Consider the following 19150-nt stretch of genomic DNA (forward strand, 5'->3'; position numbering starts at 1 on the left):
GAGTTTAAAAGGCACAACATCTGACTAGGAAGCATCAAAATTGAGCCTGGTCCTGTTCTTGATAAAGTGTCAGCACACATGTACTTTCCAGCAGGGGTTTCTGTACAGTGATGAGGAGCTGAAGCTGTGGCTAAACTTCCACTTTGTTAACAATCAGATGCTGAGACCAATTGTAGCACCTGTACCATTGAGATTAGCTAACCCAGCACAATTGAAGATTGAACCTTGGACCCTCCTGTACTCTGCTGGCACTTTCTCCACATGTGATTACCTGATTCTCTGCCATCCTTCTGCTTCTTCTCCCAAAGGTCTCATTATTTATAGCTCTGTTTCCTAAGTATTTTCCTTATATAAATTTCTCTCTGGTTAATCCTTACTCAATCTCTGCACTGAACAACTCTTCATCCTTAGCAACTTGAACCTGCACCTGAACGCACCTTGCTCCAACTGCTGGTAGAAACCACCTAGCATTTCCTGGTGTATGCCTATCAGTCTTTTTCTGTAGCCTGGGCCCTCAAAGTCTGACCAAGTGAGGGTGCATCTTCAGGAAGGCTGGCTTCCTCTTTCTGAAGTAGCAGAGGTATTTCCACATTTTCAACACATGAAATGAAAAAGAAGGAAAAGAGTTAGCTTTCAGTGCGAAGGGAGAGCAGAGAGAAATGAGTGGCAGGTAAAAGCAACTTTAGAACTTAACAGATTTACAGTAATTGGCAAAAGAGCCAGAGGGGAGATGAGAATTTTTTTTATGCAATGAGTTATGATCTGGAATGCGCTGCCTGAAAGGGTGATGAAAGCTGTTTCAATAGTAACTTTCAAAAGGGAATTGGATAAATACTTGAAGGAGATAAAGTTGCCGGGCTATGGGAAAAGAGCAGGGGAGTGGGACTAATTCGATAGCTCTTTCATAGAGCCGGCACAGGCACGATGGACTGAATGGCCTTCTTCTGTGCTGTATGATTCTATTCTATTCTATAACTGCAGTTTGTTATGCAGTGTGTAGTATGAGATGGAAGTAATGAGAGTAAAAGGTGTGAAGGAATCCTGCGCGGTGACTCTCACCTGCCCGTGACAGCCAGCATGTTTTCTTCCACGGGAAAGTACATGTGTGCTCCCCACCACCAGCCGTGCACAGAGGGCAGCAGACACATGACCTCTTGCAACTTCACGCCCAGCTACTGTGGCTCTAATAGCGCCCAATAATGTGTGTGCAAGAGATGGCTCAGAGACAACTATTTCATTCCCCTGCCCTCCTTGTAATACTAACTTAACTAGGAAGATGAACCTTAGAACTGTTTAATGCCTATCAAAGTGTTCATTCCATCACTGCTTAAATAGGGAGAAATAGTTATTAAACCACTAGAAAATCATTGGGTGTATTGAATATTATTGACCAGGGAACTGATTCATTGCACGGTGGCCAAGGATTTTATTAGAACCAAGCAAGCAATCTATTTTCATGCCAACTCAAAGAATTCAATCAATTGTTGCATTTAGAGCTCAAGTCAACAGTTCCTCAAATCTATTAGTTTTGGGACATAATGTAGCTCATGTGACAGGGTTAATGGGAGTGTGTGGCAGCAAAGGCTGAACATAAAGCCAAAGTATTAGACTAATATAGTTGGTACTGTATCAGATTCTCTGTAAAGCAGTGAGATCTAGATTGTGCACATCCTGCAGTGAAGCTTAGTTCTTTTATCGCAACCAACTAGCACTCATTGGAAATGTCAGTGTAGCAATTTTACTGAATTGGATCAAGTTTCAGGAAGAAGGCTGAGGTGACTTTAGAGCTTAGAAGGTTAGATAATCCTTGCTCAATATCCCTTGTATTCAGCTCGCTTAAAAGCAGATTCTGCATTTTTAGTAACTGCTCAGTTGTTAAATATTGAAAGAGATAACAACCTTTCGTATTGAGTTTCTACTCTTTCCCTAACTTCTTACTGAAGACTCCTGGGCGATGAGTGAGGAGGTATCTTGTGCGGGTTAGGTTGATTGGCTATGATAAATTGACCCTTAGTGTTAGGGGGATTAAATACGTGGGGTTACGGGGATCGGGTGGAATATGTGTCGGTGCAGGCTCGATGGGCCGAAATGGCCTCTATCTGCACTGTGGGGTTTCTGTGATTCTGTGATCTGTAGTGTCCGTGTGTAGATAAAGACACTGAAGACAGGAGTTGGTTCATAGGTATTTACTAAGCAAGTCTGGGGGGGGTTTCTAAAGGATATACACAATACACAGGCTTATATAGCCCAAGTGGCAATTACCGGTATTACGCACACCTGGGGCTCTTAAAGGCACATACACCATAATTGCTCTTAAAGGCACATACACCACAATTCCTCCCCTTCTAGCTAACTAGTACATCATATTTTAAGTAATTATTAATTACATGTTATATGCAAAATAATATACATTGCTGTATTAATTAATTATAAGTTAGTCTCTCAGGAGGCTTCCACGCCTCGGGGGTGTAGTAGTTTCTGGTGGTGTAGTAGGTTCTTCTGGCAAGGCTGATTCGGCTTGAAGGCCAGTGTCGGGTTCATCGGGCTCCAGTATCACCGGATCGGAGGTAGATATGGGTATCTCTACTTCATCGTTAGATGTATAGAGTGGTGGTGTAGGTTGTCCCTTTTCGGATGACTTGATGATTTGGTCAGCATGGCGCCTTATTATGCTGTCTCCGATGTCCACGGTATACATCAGTGGTCCTAATCGTGTGCAGATAGTTCCAGGCTGCCATTTCTCGGTACGGTAGTCCCGGGCCAAAACCGGTTGGCCTATCTGGAAGGCCCTAGTTGGCCTTTCATTCATGCCCTGAAACTGCCGGTTCTCCACGTCCCTTCGGATGTTGGGCTTGACCAAATCCAGCCGGCATCTTAGGTTTCTATTGTAGAACATCATGGCGGGTGTTTGGTTAGTAACCATATGCGTTGCATTCCTATATGCAAATAAGAAGTTATCCACCTTGTGCTGAAGTTTTATGTCTTCATTACCCATGGCCTTGATGGCCTTCTTGAAGGTCTGGACAAACCTTTCAGCCAATCCATTGGTGGCGGGATGGTATGGGGCGGACGTGTAGTGCTTTACCCCATTGTTCTTTAAGAACTTTCTGAATTCTTCGGACACAAATTGCGGTCCATTATCAGAACATATCTGCTCTGGCAGCCCATTCCTGGCAAATATGGTCCTTAATACTGTGATGGTTTTTTCCGTGGTGGTGGAGGACATCTTTATTACCTCCGGCCACTTGGAGTGTGCATCAACTGCGATTAAGAACATTGAGTCCATAAATGGACCAGCAAAGTCGATGTGCACCCTTTGCCGGGGAGATGAGGGCCACTCCCATGGATGTAGAGGGGCCTGTGGCGGAGCATTTTGGACCTTCTGGCATCCTAGGCAGCTCTTGGTCATGTCTTCGATGTCTCCATCGATACCTGGCCACCATACAAACGCCCTAGCTAGGTTCTTCATTTTCACTCCACCCAGATGCCCCTCGTGAAGCTCCTTTAGCACTTTATCCTGGAGTTTGGGTGGAATCACCACTCTGGATCCACACATCAAGGTTCCTCGGCACACTGACAGCTGTTCTCTTCTTTGCGAGAATGCTGGCAACAGTGGTTCGCCATGTGCTGGCCATCCCTTCACTGTTAAATCGTAGACCCGTGAGAGAGTAGGGTCATTCCTTGTCTCCCTTTCAATGGCAGAATTTGTCACCGGTAGACATTCCACTATGGTAGAGTGGAATATCTCTACTGGGTCTACTGTAGGTGCCTCTTCTATCGTTGGCAACGGTAGGCGCGATAAACCGTCAGCATTCCCATGCTGTTTTGACCCTTTGTATTCAATGCTGTATTGGTGTGCCCCTAGAAAAAGGGACCACCTCTGTAGTCTTTGTGCCGCCATAATGGGGACACCTTTTTTAGGGTTGAATATGGAGATAAGGGGTTGATGGTCAGTCAGCAAGGTAAATTTTTGTCCGTGTAGGTAATGGTTGAATTTCTTCACTCCCCATACCAGGCTGAGTGCTTCCCTGTCTATCTGGGCATAGTTACGCTCAGCTGAGTTCAATGAGGGTGACGCAAAAGCTATCGGCCGTTCCGAGCCATCAGGGAATCTACGGGACAATACCGCTCCTATGCCGTAAGGGGATGCATCGCACGCCAGTCTGATTGGTAGTGATGGGTTGTAATGAGCCAAAACTTTCTCGGATGTGATTAAGTCTTTACATTTATGGAAGGCACGTTTACAGTCTTCGTTCCATTTCCAAATCACTCCTGTCTGTAGAAGATCATTAAGAGGGTGTAGAATAGTTGATAAGTTCGGTAAAAATTTATGATAGTAATTTATTAATCCGAGGAATGACCTTAATTGTGAAACATTTTCAGGTGCTGGGGCTTTTATAACTGCTTCAATTTTTTCAGGTGACTTATGCAACCCTTCCTTATTAATTATGTGGCCACAATATGATATCTGATTTTGGAAAAATTTGCACTTGGGGCGATTTGCTCGTAGGCCCCGTTCTTTCAGCCTAGTGAGCACCTGCTCCAAATTGGCAAGGTGCTTGTTGTCGTTTTCTCCTGTTATAAGGATGTCGTCTAGGTAGCATTGAGTCCCCGGAATCCCTTGCAGGACTTGCTCCATAGCTCTTTGCCAGATAGCTGGAGCTGATGCTATTCCAAAAACCAGTCGATTGTACTGGTACAGGCCTTTGTGTGTGTTTATTGTGAGATACTTTTTAGAGGTCTCCTCAACCTCCATCTGTAGATATGCCTGTGCCAAGTCAATTTTTGTGAAACGTTTCCCTCCGGATAGTGAGGCGAAAATATCTTCTATCCTCGGAAGAGGATACTGTACCGTGTGAAGGACTGGGTTTACAGTCACCTTAAAGTCCCCACAGATGCGAATTTTTTTCTGTTCCTCAGAGTTATTTTTCAATGTTTTTTTCATGACTGGAACGATGGGTGTTGCCCATTCGCTCCAATCTATTTTGGATAATACGCCTGCCTTTTCCAAATTCTCCAGCTCTGCCTCGACTGCCGGACGTATTGCGTATGGCACCGGTCTTGCCTTAAAAAATTTTGGAATTGCTGTATCTTCCACCTTTATTGAGGCGGTGATGCCTTTCAAGGTTCCTAGTTTCTCTTGAAACACTTCTTTGACGTTGGCCAAGATGTCTTTTAATCGTTCAGGTATGATGCCATCATTGTTTTTTTCCTTACTGGTCACCGTCAGTGCCTGAATGGAGTGCCAGTCTAAACGTATCTTCCTTATCCATTCACGTCCCAACAACGGTGGACCACCATCTTGTAGAATGTATAAATACAACTTTTGTATTTCTTTGCCGTTGTATACCACAGGCACCCTTATTTTTCCTTTGGGGTAGACTTTCTGCCCCGTATATGTTTTTAAGATAATGGATGTGTCTTTTAGAGGTATATGCGAAAATAGCCTCTCGTAATCTCGTCGATTTATTACGGTTAGAGCTGATCCTGTATCTAGCTCCATTTTAACTGGGGACCCTGCTATTGTGAGGGTAACCCAAATGGTTTGGTAATCCTCTTTGGCAAGTACATTATGTAATTTGAGACAGCTTAGTCTCTTGTTTCCGGAGTCGCTATCGCTATTCTGGTCTTCGGAGCTATTGTCCGTCATCATTTGTACCTTCCTGTACTTTTCTTTATTGATTTTTTGTTTTCTGTCAGTGGATTTATTTTGTCCAGATTGGCATACCTGTGCTATGTGTCCAATCTTACCACATTGCCTGCATGCTTTGCCCTTGAACCAGCAGTCCCTCTGGTTATGGGTGGATCTGCTGCAGCGATAACATCTTCCGAACTCCTGTGTCATTTTATGGGTGCCGAAGTCCTGTGTCTCTTGTTGTATCTCTGCAGCTCCTTTTGCTGCTGCTTCGTATGATACAGCCATACTGAAAGCTTTGTCCAATGTTAAATCTTTTTCAGAAAGCAGTCTTTTTTGTGTTCCTTCACTTAAGAGACCGCAAACAAATTTGTCTCGAAGATAATCCGATAGTCCTGCTCCGAATTGGCAGTACTTTGATAGCTTTCTTAATTCGGTTAGGTAATCAGCGTTACTTTCATTCTTGTGTTGATTTCTCTTGAAGAACTTGAATCGTTCCGCTATCAGCAGCGGTGTTGGGTTTAAATGCTCCTGCAGGGTATCAACAATTTCTTTAAAAGTTTTGTCCTTTGGTTTGGCTGGAGTGATTAAATTTCGTAACAGCCCGTATGTCTTCGCGCCCATTAAGTTCAGAAGTACTGAAGCTTTTTTTTCATCTGCTATTCCATTTGCAGTGCAATAAACCTCTACTCTTTCCACGTATGTGGTCCAATCTTCTATTTCGCCATCAAAAGCCTCAATATTACCAGATTTAGGCATTTCAGAAAAGATATGGCGCTTCCCGCGCTTTTTTTTTTTCTCTGTAGAAAAGATATGGCGCTTCCCGCGCTTTCCCGCCGCTGCTACCGATAATAATGTTGTTTTACTGTGGTTTCCGTTTATTCACTGTTGGAGACTCGTTCCCGATGGAGGTCTAAACACTGACCTGCTTGCTGCACCGGCTGTCTCTCGAGTGCACCCTCCCAGTCCGTTATTGCTTGCCTCCGATTTCGCTGCCTGTCTCAGCTGTAGAGCCCGCCGCTGGAGCTCCAGCCTGATGCCCAGGAAGGATTAGCGCAGTACCTGTCACCAGCTTGGCCAGCTGGTGAAACCACAGTTTCTCTTACTTCCTTGAGTCTTCTGGACGCTGGAGGAATCGATGTCCTTGAGGTGCTGCCGAATTGCAGGTAAGTCCGTTTCCACTTCGTCGCCACTGTAGTGTCCGTGTGTAGATAAAGACACTGAAGACAGGAGTTGGTTCATAGGTATTTACTAAGCAAGTCTGGGGGGGGGGCGTTCTAAAGGATATACACAATACACAGGCTTATATAGCCCAAGTGGCAATTACTGGCATTACGCACACCTGGGGCTCTTAAAGGCACATACACCATAATTGCTCTTAAAGTCACATACACCACAGTATCTGCTTCAAAAAGAGTCCTGTTTCAAACAGATTTGCACTGTTTCAATGGCTTAGTATCATTCTTTACCATGTTTGGCTGGGATTATGGTCCACAACAAATGTCTTGCTCAAAGGCAACTCTCGGTAATACTGTAACCTTCTGCACCATGGGTGCGATTTCTCATACAGTGAGCTCCTGATCTCAATCGTACCGCTGTGGGCAACTGTCAGCTGGAGGAAAGGTACCTCACCACAGGAAGAGACCAAAAAAGTATAGATCTAATAAACGGCTCTATTTTAACAGGGTTCTTTCAGTTGCTGTACGGAAGGTCGGGATAATACAACAACAACTTATCTTTATATAGTGCCGTTGATGTAGTAAAACATCCCAAGGCACTTCACAGGAGTATTAAAAGACAAAAAAATTGACACCAAGTCACATAAGGATAGATTAGGGCAGGTGGCCAAAAGCTTGGTCAAAGAGGTTTTAAGGAGCGTCTTAAAGGAGGAGAGAGAGGTAGCGAGGTGGAGAGGTTTAGGCAGGGAATTCCAGAGCTTAGGGCCTTGGCAACAGAAGGCACGGCCACCAATGGTTGAGCGATTATAATCAAGGATGCTCAAGAGGGCAGAATTAGAGGCGCGCAGATATCTCGGGGGGGGGGGGGGCGGGGGGATGGGGGCGTGGTGGGGCTGAAGGAGATTACAGAGATAGGGAGGGTCAAGGCCATGGAGGGATTTGAAAACAAGATGGAGAATTTTGAAATTGAGGCATTGCTTAACCATTGTAGGTCAGCAAGCACAGGGGTGATGGGTGAACGGGACTTGGTGTGAGTTAGGACACGAGCAGCTGAGTTTTGGATGATTTCAAGTTTACGTAGGGTAGAATGTGGGAGACCAGCCAGGAGTGCGTTGGAATAGTCAAGCCTAGAGGTAACAAAGGCATGGATGAGGGTTTCAGCAGCGGGTGAGCTGAGGCAAGGGCGGAGACGAGCCATGTTACGGAGGTGGAAATAGGTGGTCTTAGTTATGCTGCGGAAACTGTCCAGTTTCCATGGGCATTCAGCATTTACATCCAGCAACCGCTCTGCCCACATTCTGACTTTAAAATCAGGATTGAGCTGGGCCAACCCCGCATAAACTTCCAGCTTCATTTTCAATGCACGTCCATCTGACATGACATCACGCTCGGCCAGATATAGCTCGAAGAGGGAGAAAGCACTGACCTTGGTCAGCAACATGGCACTTCCCAGCTGATATGTGGAAAAGAAAACATCATCGCTTCTTTGCACACAGCGCATTAGCATGGTGGAGGGATCATGGAGCCAGAAGGAGCCATTACAAATAAGATCCCAATCAAGTAGGGTGAGTCTCTAGTTTATGTTTTTAATCCCAAACAGCTGATTTGAAAAAACTCTGTTCCTGAAGCTGATGGGATACTAGTGTACAAATGCTTTGCGCATTTGTCCGAAATTCAACCCCCCTCCCCGCCTCGTCGTTTTAATGAAGGCCTTAGCCTGTTGGTTTTAAACCAATTAATTAAAATAGGGCAGAGAGGAATTTCAGATGAACACATACAGTAGTGCCCCATGGTATCATTGCAGGACCTTTATTTTTGTTCTGTTTTTAACAGGAGTGTTACAAGTCTTGGGTCTGTCTTGGATTTTCTCTTGGGGTACAACAGTGCTGATTGCTCCCGTAAACAGTCTGAGCTTCTTGAATCCAAGAGTCTGCCTGTATTTCCTATATCTAACTATACAATCGCATAATCCAGGCGTGTAACAATAGGATGCCCTAGTGATCTGAAATGGATATCGTGTCTTTCACATGCCCCAATGTGAATTCCTCCAAGTTTCTTGAAGGTAGACTTAAACCCTGAGATGAAGCCACATACAAATTGTTAAGATGCTTTATTTTACAGACAGTAAACGAACATACAGTGTAGTGTATTGATTACCCAATAGCCCATTAAAATATAATGAATGTAAATTATCTTTGGATAATAATGCGCCTCCTGCAAAATTCCGTGGGAGGTTAGCGGCGGCGCTACCGGGTATCGCCTCGATCTTCTGCGCACAGAGATCATGACGTCCTCTCCGGGCGCAGCGCCTCGGGAGAAAAATTCCCCCTCATATCCCGCAGCAGCGCCGGGCGATGTTACCGGCTGCTGCAGGGGTCGCAAACAGTGAGGCCGGCCACCACACCTTTAATTGGCGCACTGTTCACTTTGATTGTGGTGGTCCCAATATATCAAATTGCAGATCATAGCACCTCAGTTTAATCAGCTGGGATGGTGCGATCTGCAGATGCAGCTAGCTGAAAATCGCTGACCTTTACTCAAATTATTTAACTTTTGTTTTGTTCTAACTGTCCTGTCAACTCTTCACTATTATTAAAATTGAAACAACATTGGGACACCAGTGACTGAAGCTTCTTGCATTCATGTAAGGCCATATGCGCAGAGCTACATATTGCCTGAACAGAGCAGTGCAGAAGCAGCAGTGTCACTCCGTTCACCCCTTCTCTTTCCACACCCCCTCGTTATCTCCCCACCCCACCCCTCCAACTCGCCACTCTTAAGCAAGGACTGGGTTCGAACCAGTACTTGCTGTATAACAGCACCCAAAGAGCCAGAGGTGTAGATTTTATGAATGAGTGCTCCTGGCACCGAGCTTCGTGTAGCGGCAGTGCCAGTTGGAATGTTGGGCACCGAGATTAATATGCCCCATTCGCAGCCAATATCCGATCAATGCTCTGGTTCCTTGGTGGCAGGAAATCTGAATTGTAAATTCTGCTGCAGCATTCAAACAGAATCTTACAATGAGTTTGTGGTGGATTTTATATGATAATGCTATTTAAATTTATTCAGGACATGGATTACTGATGTTTGCTGTATCTTGGCAGTCCCTGAACCATTTGATATTCATAACATCAAACAGAGCTGGAGAATGGTTCAAACAACATAAGTTTTCACCGTGTGGCTCCTTTACAGGAGGAAGCATCTGTACCTCTGTCATTCATTCCTTTTCTTTTCCCTTGAAGTCCACAAAGGGCGATCAAAAGTATACGGTTCAGGATAGGGCCAATGAGAGACGAAGAAGGCAACCTTGTAGTGAGGAGCGATGGAATGGCAGGGATTAATTTTAAAAGGCCAGAAAATCGCACATTGTGCAGCGCGATTTCCCAATGTGCTCTCAGCGGGTGAAGCTCTGTGCAAAGAGCACGCAAGTGAATGACAAATCCTGGCGATTATTGCACAATACCAAAATCATTGTGTTACAACAACAACATGCATTTGTATAGCGCCTTTAACATAGTAAAACGCCCCAAAGGGGGTTCACAGGAGCGTTATCAAACCTTTTTGATGCCAAGCCACATAAAGAGATTTTGGAACAGGTCAAAGAGGTAGGTTTTAAGGAGCGTCTTAAAGGAGAAGAGAGAGGCGGAGAGGTTTAGGGAGAGAATTCCAGAGCTTAGGGTTGTAAGAATACATCATCGCTGTAAAGTAACTTGACTAAACTCAAAGTTGACTAAATTTAATGGACCAGCATACCTTGAGAAACTGAGGGCCATGTTACTGGGCAAATTCCGTAAAAATCACAGAGAAGAAAGTGGACCTTGAGGGTTCTGTAAAACAAACCTTCGAACCATTGTTAACAGGAACTTCTTCAGACAATGGCGTAACTGGCCTTGAGGCCTACTGCCTAACAGATAAGAAGAGGAGAAAGAAAAACAACTGCTGGCCATTGTTAACGTGGTCTGGGACACGTATGCATTGGGTGGTCTGCTAAGTTTTGGGGTATAAAACGTGCAGTCGAAAGATACTAGGGGCTGCTGCAGTGATCGGGCGACTTGATCGGTCGCACAGAGAAGAGAACCTACTCGTCACTGCCGAACTGGTCACTCGCTGGTGTTAGTACGCATATATTCTTGTACTTGCTTGTAATCGCTGTTGATTTTAAGTAAGTAATAGTTACCCTGAAATCTTTATCTCAAGTTGTCTGTTCCAATACGGGTCTGAACTCTTAAGTACTGTTGGACTGGAGTAAAAATAAACACATCTTACAGGGCCGAGGCAACTGAAGGCACAGCCGTCAATGGAAAGCGTGTACCCTGGGCCTGTGATTAGATTGATGAGGTCAAACTCTGATGTGCTTTACATTTGGCCACGTGCGAAATGCTGACAAAAAGCTAATTCCTTGTCGCCTCAGAGGCATAGATCTACCAAAATAAATGATCTCAGTGTTAAAAGTTTGATGGTTAAGTTTAAAAAGAAAAACTAGCGTTTATAGCGAGAGGATTCAAGTACAGGAGCAAGGATGTCTTGCTGCAGTTGTACAGGGCCTTGGTGAGACCACACCTTGAGTATTGTGTGCAGTTTTGGTCGCCTTATCTGAGGAAGGATGTTCTTGCCATGGTGGGAGTGCAGCGAAGATTCACCAGACTGATACCTGGGATGGCAGGAATGACATATGAGGAGAGATTGGGTCAATTGGGTTTATATTCACTGAAGTTCAGAAGAATGAGAGGGGATCTCACTGAAACTTATAAAATTCTAACAGGACTAGACAGACTAGATGCAGGAAGGATGTTCCCGATGGCGGGGGAGTCCAGAACCAGGGGTCACAGTCTAAAGATAAGGGGTAAGCCATTTAGGACAGAGATGAGGAGGAATTTCTTCACCCAGAGAGTGGTGAACCTGTGGAATTCTCTACCACAAAACGCAGTTGAGGCCAATTCATTAAATATATTCAAGAAGGAGTTAGATAAATTTCTTAAGGTTAAAGGGATCAAGGGATATGGGGAGAAAGCAGGGACAGGGTACTTAATTTGGATGATCAGCCATGATCTCAATAAATGGCGGAGCAGGCTCGAGGGGCCGGATGGCCTACTCCTGCTCCTATCTTCTATGTTTCTATAAAGTGTCTTATGGACATCTCTGAGTGACTGATAAATTGTCAGCTGCTGCTGAAACAATAACTGTAGCCCTGGCTAATCAGCCCCTGAGCTGCTACACTGTTAGACCACTAATTCCGTAATTAAGAATTTGAGTGGTTGGTGTTCAACATACAGCATGTTGTAGCCGAAAGAAAATGGGAGAGTTCCATTTGCTGTGCATCCCCATTGGGAGATTCTTCCTCGTTTTGTAGGTACATGATTAGAAGCAGAGTTTAAAAATATGTGTGACAAACTCCGAGGAGGACTGTAAAAGACTTCTGGAAGATATAGGCAGGTTAGCGAAATGGGCAGACAGGTGGCAGATACAATTTAAGTTGGATAAGTGTGAGGTAATACATTTCTGGAGAAAAAGTAAGGAATAGGGGTGACGTAAGAAAACTACTAGGCACTTGGTCTAAGCGTTAAAGCTTTAATCAACTATTTTACAACATGGAGGTCTAGTTGCGTCCTTCACTAGTTCCTGTTAAGAATGTCCTGCGCAAGCTGGGCCCGTGCCTGAGTATTTATACTCTCCCTGGACAGCGCCACCCACAGGCCACTCAGTTGATTCATGTCAGGGGGTACAGTGGAAACACACTGAAAGGTATAGATGAGCAAAGAGACCTAGGCATTCCATCACATAGTTCTCAAAAAGTGCAAGTGTATGTGCATAAAGCCGCTAGAAGAGGCAATGATATAAATAGGGGCACAGAGTACAACTGCAAAGAATTAATGATAAATTTATACAAAATATTGGCTGGGTCACAGTGAGAGTGCTGTGTGCAGTTTTGCGCACCCCATTATAGAAAGGACATAGAGAGCGTGCAACATATATTCACCAGAATGATGACAGGGATGGAAAACTATACTTATGAGGAGAGACAAGGCCTAAAAATTTGGTTGCACAAATTAGTGCTCTCAGAGGGCGCTAACGGGGCGCATAGCAATTAGCACCCTAGCGCGGCACAGCCAACACCTCCCGCAAAATTCAGCAGGAGGTCAGTTACGGCAGTAACCATTAGCGCCCCGCGGCGCTGTGCTGCCGGCGATGACATCATCTCCGTGCGCAGCACCCTGCTCGCACCCCAGCTGCGATCTTCGGTAGCGCCCCCTGACTTACCGCCGGATACTACCTTCGACGGGGTCAGGGGAGCCTACCTGCGGCCGGGGCAGCGCTAATTAAAGAGAAGGTGCCGGGCGGCCATTTTTGTTGCTGGCCGCCTGCCAGCACCTGCCCCCTCTGCCGTCCCCGGCCTCCTCTGAAGACACCCCCCCCCAGCAGAGTGCCAGCTGCGCTCCGTGAGCCCGGCACATCTCTTGAGTGCCGGGCTCTTTTGCTGGCACTCCAATCCCTGGTGGCCCAGCTGGGCCCCGGGTTGCGCTGAGCAAGGCCCCTCCCCTTTAATAAGGGGAGGAAGGCCTGCAGTACTGCGGCACAACGTGACGCGATATTCACTCGCAGCGCCCTAAGAGAGAGGTGGAGCGTTTCCAGTAGTGCACCGCTTCCGACTTGGGATGCTACCGATGAATTTCGGCTGCGGGGATGCTAATTTTTTTGGGGCGCTAGAAGTTAGCACCCCAAAGGGAGCACAACTCAATTTTTCCCCCTATTTCCACTAGAGTAAAAAAGGTTAAGATAAGATTAATTGGGATTTTTAAAATGAAGAGCTCTGACCAAGTGAATAAAGAAAGACTATTTCCTCTGGAGGAGTCAAGTGGTCATGGAGGGAGTGGGTGAAGAGGTTAGGAGACATTTCTTTACACAGAGGGCTGTTTGAATGAGGGATACGCTGCCACAGGAGATGATTTGAGGCTGAGACCATTGTGTATTTAAGGGAAAATTGGATAAATATCAAGCAGAGTATGATAAGAGCTACGGGGAAGAGAATGGTGCAACGGAGGTAGTTCTGGATTGCACGAGCAAAAGCTTGTCACAGACCCAATGGACCAAATGGCGGCCTCCTGTGCTGTATGATTCTAAGCTTTTATTCAGGACTATTTCCAGTTGTATACTGTGTTTTGTGAGTTAGCAGCTTGCTGAGGCTGTTTATTAACTTTTCCAACTTTTGGAGGTTAGCACGTAAGAGGATTGTGCCTCATACAATGCAGCACTCCCCGAGGAGGGGACGACACTACAGAGTTTATTCAGCATCATAGACAAGTACTGTAGGCTTTGACAAGCCTTTATTCAGACTGTAATACTGACATGTCAAATCCTGGTTGTCAAATTTATGTTGCCTCCCTTGTCTTCATGGGGTTAGTGACAATAGAGCGGCATGTTTTCAAAGGACATTAATCTCACGATCTTGCATCAAATTAAGGAATATACAAATTTCAAGATCAACCTTTTGATTGAAAATCTGATCATCCAGATATACATACAGTATATTGAATTTGAGACTTGAATCGTTGCCAATTCCTGTGATCTGGAATTGCTGATATTTTTAATGCAGCTTTGAAATGAAGAAGATCGAATCTCATCTCCAAAGCATAAGGCTTTTAGCTGCTGAGTGACTCACCATGTGTTCAGAAGCTAATAGAAATTCATACTTGGCCTCACGATATTCAGAAATTCTATGTCAGAATTAATGTGCATGGTGCCCACTTATAAGTGGTAACTGTAATACAACCCAGAGCCAATAAGCCAGTGTGGCTCAGTGGGTAGCACTCTCGCTTCTGAGTCAGATGGTTGTGGGTTCAAGTCCCACTCCAGGGACTTGAGTACAAAGCTCTAAGCTGACACTCCAGTGCAGTACTGAGAGAGTGCTGCACTGTCAGAGGTGCCGTCTTTCAGATGAGATGTTAAACCGAGGCCCCGTCTGCTCTCTCAGGTGGACGTAAAAGGTCCCATGGCACTATTTTGAAGATGAGCAGGGGAGTGATCTCCGGTGTCCTGGCCAATATTTATCCCTCAATCAGCATCACTAAAACAGATATTCTGGGCATTATCACATTGCTGTTTGTAGGAGCTTGCTGTATGCAAATTGGCTGCCGCGTTTCCTACATTACAACAGTGATTACACTTCAAAAAGTACTTCATTGGCTGTAAAGCACTTTGGGATGTCCAGCGGTTTTGAAAGGTGCTATATAAATTTGCTTCCAATTTCCACCCTTCCCTCACCTTCACATGGTCCATCTCCGACTCTTCCATCCCCTTCCTCGACTTCTCTGTCTCCATCTCTGGGGATAGGCTATTGACAAACATTCACTACAAGTCCACTGACTCCCACAGTTACCTGGACTACACTTCCTCCCACCCCGCTTCCTGTAAGGAACTATTCCATTCTCCCAGTTTCTCCCTTTCCTCCGCATCTGCTCTGACGATGCCACCTTCCATACTAGTGCTTCCGACATGTCTTCCTTTTTCCTCAACCGAGGATTCCCCTCTACTGTGGTGGACACGGCCCTTGACCGTGTCCGTTCTATTTCCCGCACTTCTGCTCTCACCCCTTCCCCTCCCTCCCGGAACCACGATAGGGTTCCCCTTGTCGTCACCTTTCACCCCATCAGCTTCCACATTCAACAGATCATCCTTCGCCATTTCCACCACCTCCAGCGTGATCCCACCACCAAACACACCTTCCCCTCACCTCCCCTTTCAGCATTCCGAAGGGACCGCTCCCTCTGCGACACCCTCGTCCACTCCTCTATCACCCCCAACACCCCTTCCCCTTTATCCGGCACCTTCCCGTGCAAGCGCAGGTGATGTAACACATGCACTTTTACCTCCACCCTTCCCACTGTCCAGGGCCCCAAACACTCCTTCCAGGTGAAACAGCGATTTACTTGTACTTCTTGCAATTTAGTATACTGTATTCGCTGCTCACGATGCGGTCTCCTCTACATTGGGGAGACCAAACGCAGATTGGAGGACCGCTTTGCGGAACACCTCCGTTCAGTCCGTAAGGGCGACCCCGAGCATCCGGTGGCCTGTCACTTTAATTCTCCACTCCACTCCCACTCAGACCTCACTGTCCTCGGCCTCTTACACTGTTCCAATGAAGCTCAATGTAAGCTCGAGGAACAGCACCTCATCTTTCGATTAGGCACTTTACAGCCTTTGGACTCAACAGAGTTCAAAAATTTCAGACCATAACCTCTGCCCCTATCCTTTTTTTCAATTTTTTCTTCTCCCTTTCCCCCACATGGCAGCTGTCTTTCATTCTGCCAGTGCCATTTACACTTCACTACAGCCATCTTTTGTTTCTTAACTTGTCCCATTACCATCTCCTTTTACCTTGCACCATCTCTTAATCTCTCTTAATGTCTCTTAATCTCTCCTGCCTTCCACCCTATCACAGACCTTCCCTTTTGTCCTTTCCTACCCTCCCCCCTTTCCCTGCCCCTGCACTTGCTTAAAAACCTGTTACATCTCCAGCTTTTTCCAGTTCTGACGAAGGGTCATCAACCTGAAATTTTGGGCTCAATTTTGCCAGGCCCGAGGAGGTGGGATTGGAGGCGTGTGAGGTGGTAAAATTGCAAGAAATGGTGGGTGGCTCCGATCCCGCCTCCGAGCAATTTTCCCAGAATCGAGGTTTCAGACCCTGTTTCCATCCCGCCTCCAAGAGGCGGGATAGGCCCTTAAGACCCTTAACAACCACTTAATTGCCTCTATAATCCAATTTTGAGAGGCCTTTTTGATTTTTAGACATTTTCCCCATCCTACACGCTTCCTCTGGAACACGCCAGGTAACCCTGGCGGCCTCACAAGTGGATTGCTTAGTAACAGCTGCAGCTCCACCATTAAAAAGGAGTTTCCAGCAATCATCATTTGCAGGTGGCAGAACTTTGTTGTCTCAGGTCTGGGGGAACTTTTAGCGGCCTACTCATTGTTGTGGAAGGTTGGAGCCTGACACCCATCTCCAGTGTGACCTCCTGGGAAACTCCTCTCCCCACCTTGACTGAGCGCTTCCTCAACTGAGGCATATACCAGAAGCATGGGAACCATTTACTTCCTTTCCTCCTGGACATCACATTCGGACAAAGACCACCCACGACAGCAGCAGAACCTTGAACAACAGCAGCACCAACAGCAGGAGCAAAAACAGGAGCGCCAAGCTGCTGCTCACCCACCTGAAACTGCACAGGCCAGAAGGCGCCAGTGCGTGACCACATTGCTGCCGGGGATACAAGGGACGCACTCATCTTGGCCAGATTTGCTTAGCCTGCACAATCAAACACTTTGGCCTCGTACCTTCTTACCAGAGCATCGACAATGGACAAGAACCTGCGGATTCCTATCACTCTGACTACCATACTGACAATTGCAAGTCGCTCTAAGCCCTCAATGTGGAAGTCCCATTTGCGAAATGACACACGCCACAACTTCAACAGATTGCCATCAGATATTTTTATCACAACAAGCAACTGATGGCATTTCAAAAATATACACAACATAACACCCAAGTGACTACCCTTGTGACTACTTGTGCATTATCTTCCTCTTACGCGTGCTCCCACATGGTGCTTCCCCTGTGGCTTCAGCAGATGTGAAGGTCCCTTGCTCACTTTCTTGCTGCTCCTGTCTCGACACCTTTGGCGGCCGTCCTCTGGGGTTGCGAACCTGTGAAGGCTTGGCAACAGTCTGCTGCTCCTGTGGTTGTGCAGGGGATGAGACGCCCCTCTCAGTTGGGTGAGGACTCTGGTGGGGCTCTGACCGAGGACTTTGCAGTGGCATGGTCGTGTGAGCGCTTGGAGAGGAACCCCTACATCCTTGTTGTCTGCCACCAACATCCCTCTCATGGGTCAGGCCCACTTCAGAGCTAGCAAGTGGCTTGAAAGCACCTTGCTGCATTTCAGGGGGGCCATGAGGACCTGTTTTTGCACTGGAAGTCCTACTACTCCAGAAGACTTCCATGAAGGTCTGGTTTCTATGCTGCGCCCCTAGCCAAGCTGTTCCAGTACAGCTACAACACTGGCATCTACCCGGCAATGTGGAAAATTGCCCAAGTATGTCCTGTTTTCAAAAAGCAGGACAAATCCGACCCGGCCAATTACCGTCCCATCAGTCTACTCTCAATCATCAGCAAAGTGATGGAAGGTGTCGTCGACAGTGCTATCAAGCGGCACTTACTCAGCAATAACCTGCTAACTGACGCCCAGTTTGGGTTCCGCCAGGTCCACTCAGCTCCTGAACTCATTACAGCCTTGGTCCAAACATAGACAAAAGAGCTAACTCAAGAGGTGAGGTGAGAGTGACTGCCCTTGACATCAAGGCAGCATTTGATTGAGTGTGGCATCAAGGAGCCCTAGCAAAACTGAAGTCAATGGGAATCGAGGGGAAAACTCTCCATTGGTTGCAATCATACCTAGCACAAAGGAAGTTGGCTGTGGTTGTTGGAGGTCATTCATCTCAATCACATGACATCACTGCAGGAGTTCCTCAGGGCAGTGTCCTAGGCCCAACCATCTTCAGCTGTTTCATCAATGACCTTCCCTCCATCAGAAGGTCAGAAGTGAGGATGTTCGCTGATGATTGCACACTGTTCAGCACCATTCGAGACTCGTCAGATACTGATGCAGTCCGTGTCCATATGCAGCAAGACCTGGACAACATTCAGACTTGGGCTGACAAGTGGCAAGTAACATTCGCACCACACAAGTGCCAGGCAATGACCATCTCCAACAAACGAGACTCTAACCATCTCCCCTTGACATTCAATGGCATTACCATCGCTGAATCCCCCACTATCAACATCCTGGGGGTTACCATTGATCAGAAACTGAACTGGACCAGCCATATAAATACTGTGGCTACAAGAGCAGGCCAGAGGCTGGGAATTCTGCGGCGAGTGTCTCACCTCCTGACTCCCCAAAGCCTTTCCACCATCTACAAGGCACAAGTCAGGAGTGTGATGGAATACTCTCCACTTGCCTGGATGAGTGCAGCTCCAACAACACTCAAGAAGCTCGACACCATTCAGGATAAAGCAGCCCGCTTGATTGGCACTCCATCCACCACCTTCAACATTCACTCCCTCCACCACCGGCGCACTGTGGCTGCAGTGTGTACCATCTACAAGATGCACTGCAGCAACTCGCCAAAGCTCCTTCAACAGCACCTTCCAAACCCGCGACCTCTACCACTTAGAAGGACAAGGGCAACAGACGCATGGGAACATCACCACCTACAAGTTCCCCTCCAAGCCACACACCATCCTGACTTGGACCTGTATCGCCGTTCCTTCACTGTCGCTGGG

This window comes from Somniosus microcephalus, chromosome 27, assembly GCF_052327205.1.
Source record: "Somniosus microcephalus isolate GS21.2 chromosome 27, FLI_Smic_1.0, whole genome shotgun sequence".
NCBI lineage: Eukaryota > Metazoa > Chordata > Chondrichthyes > Squaliformes > Somniosidae > Somniosus > Somniosus microcephalus.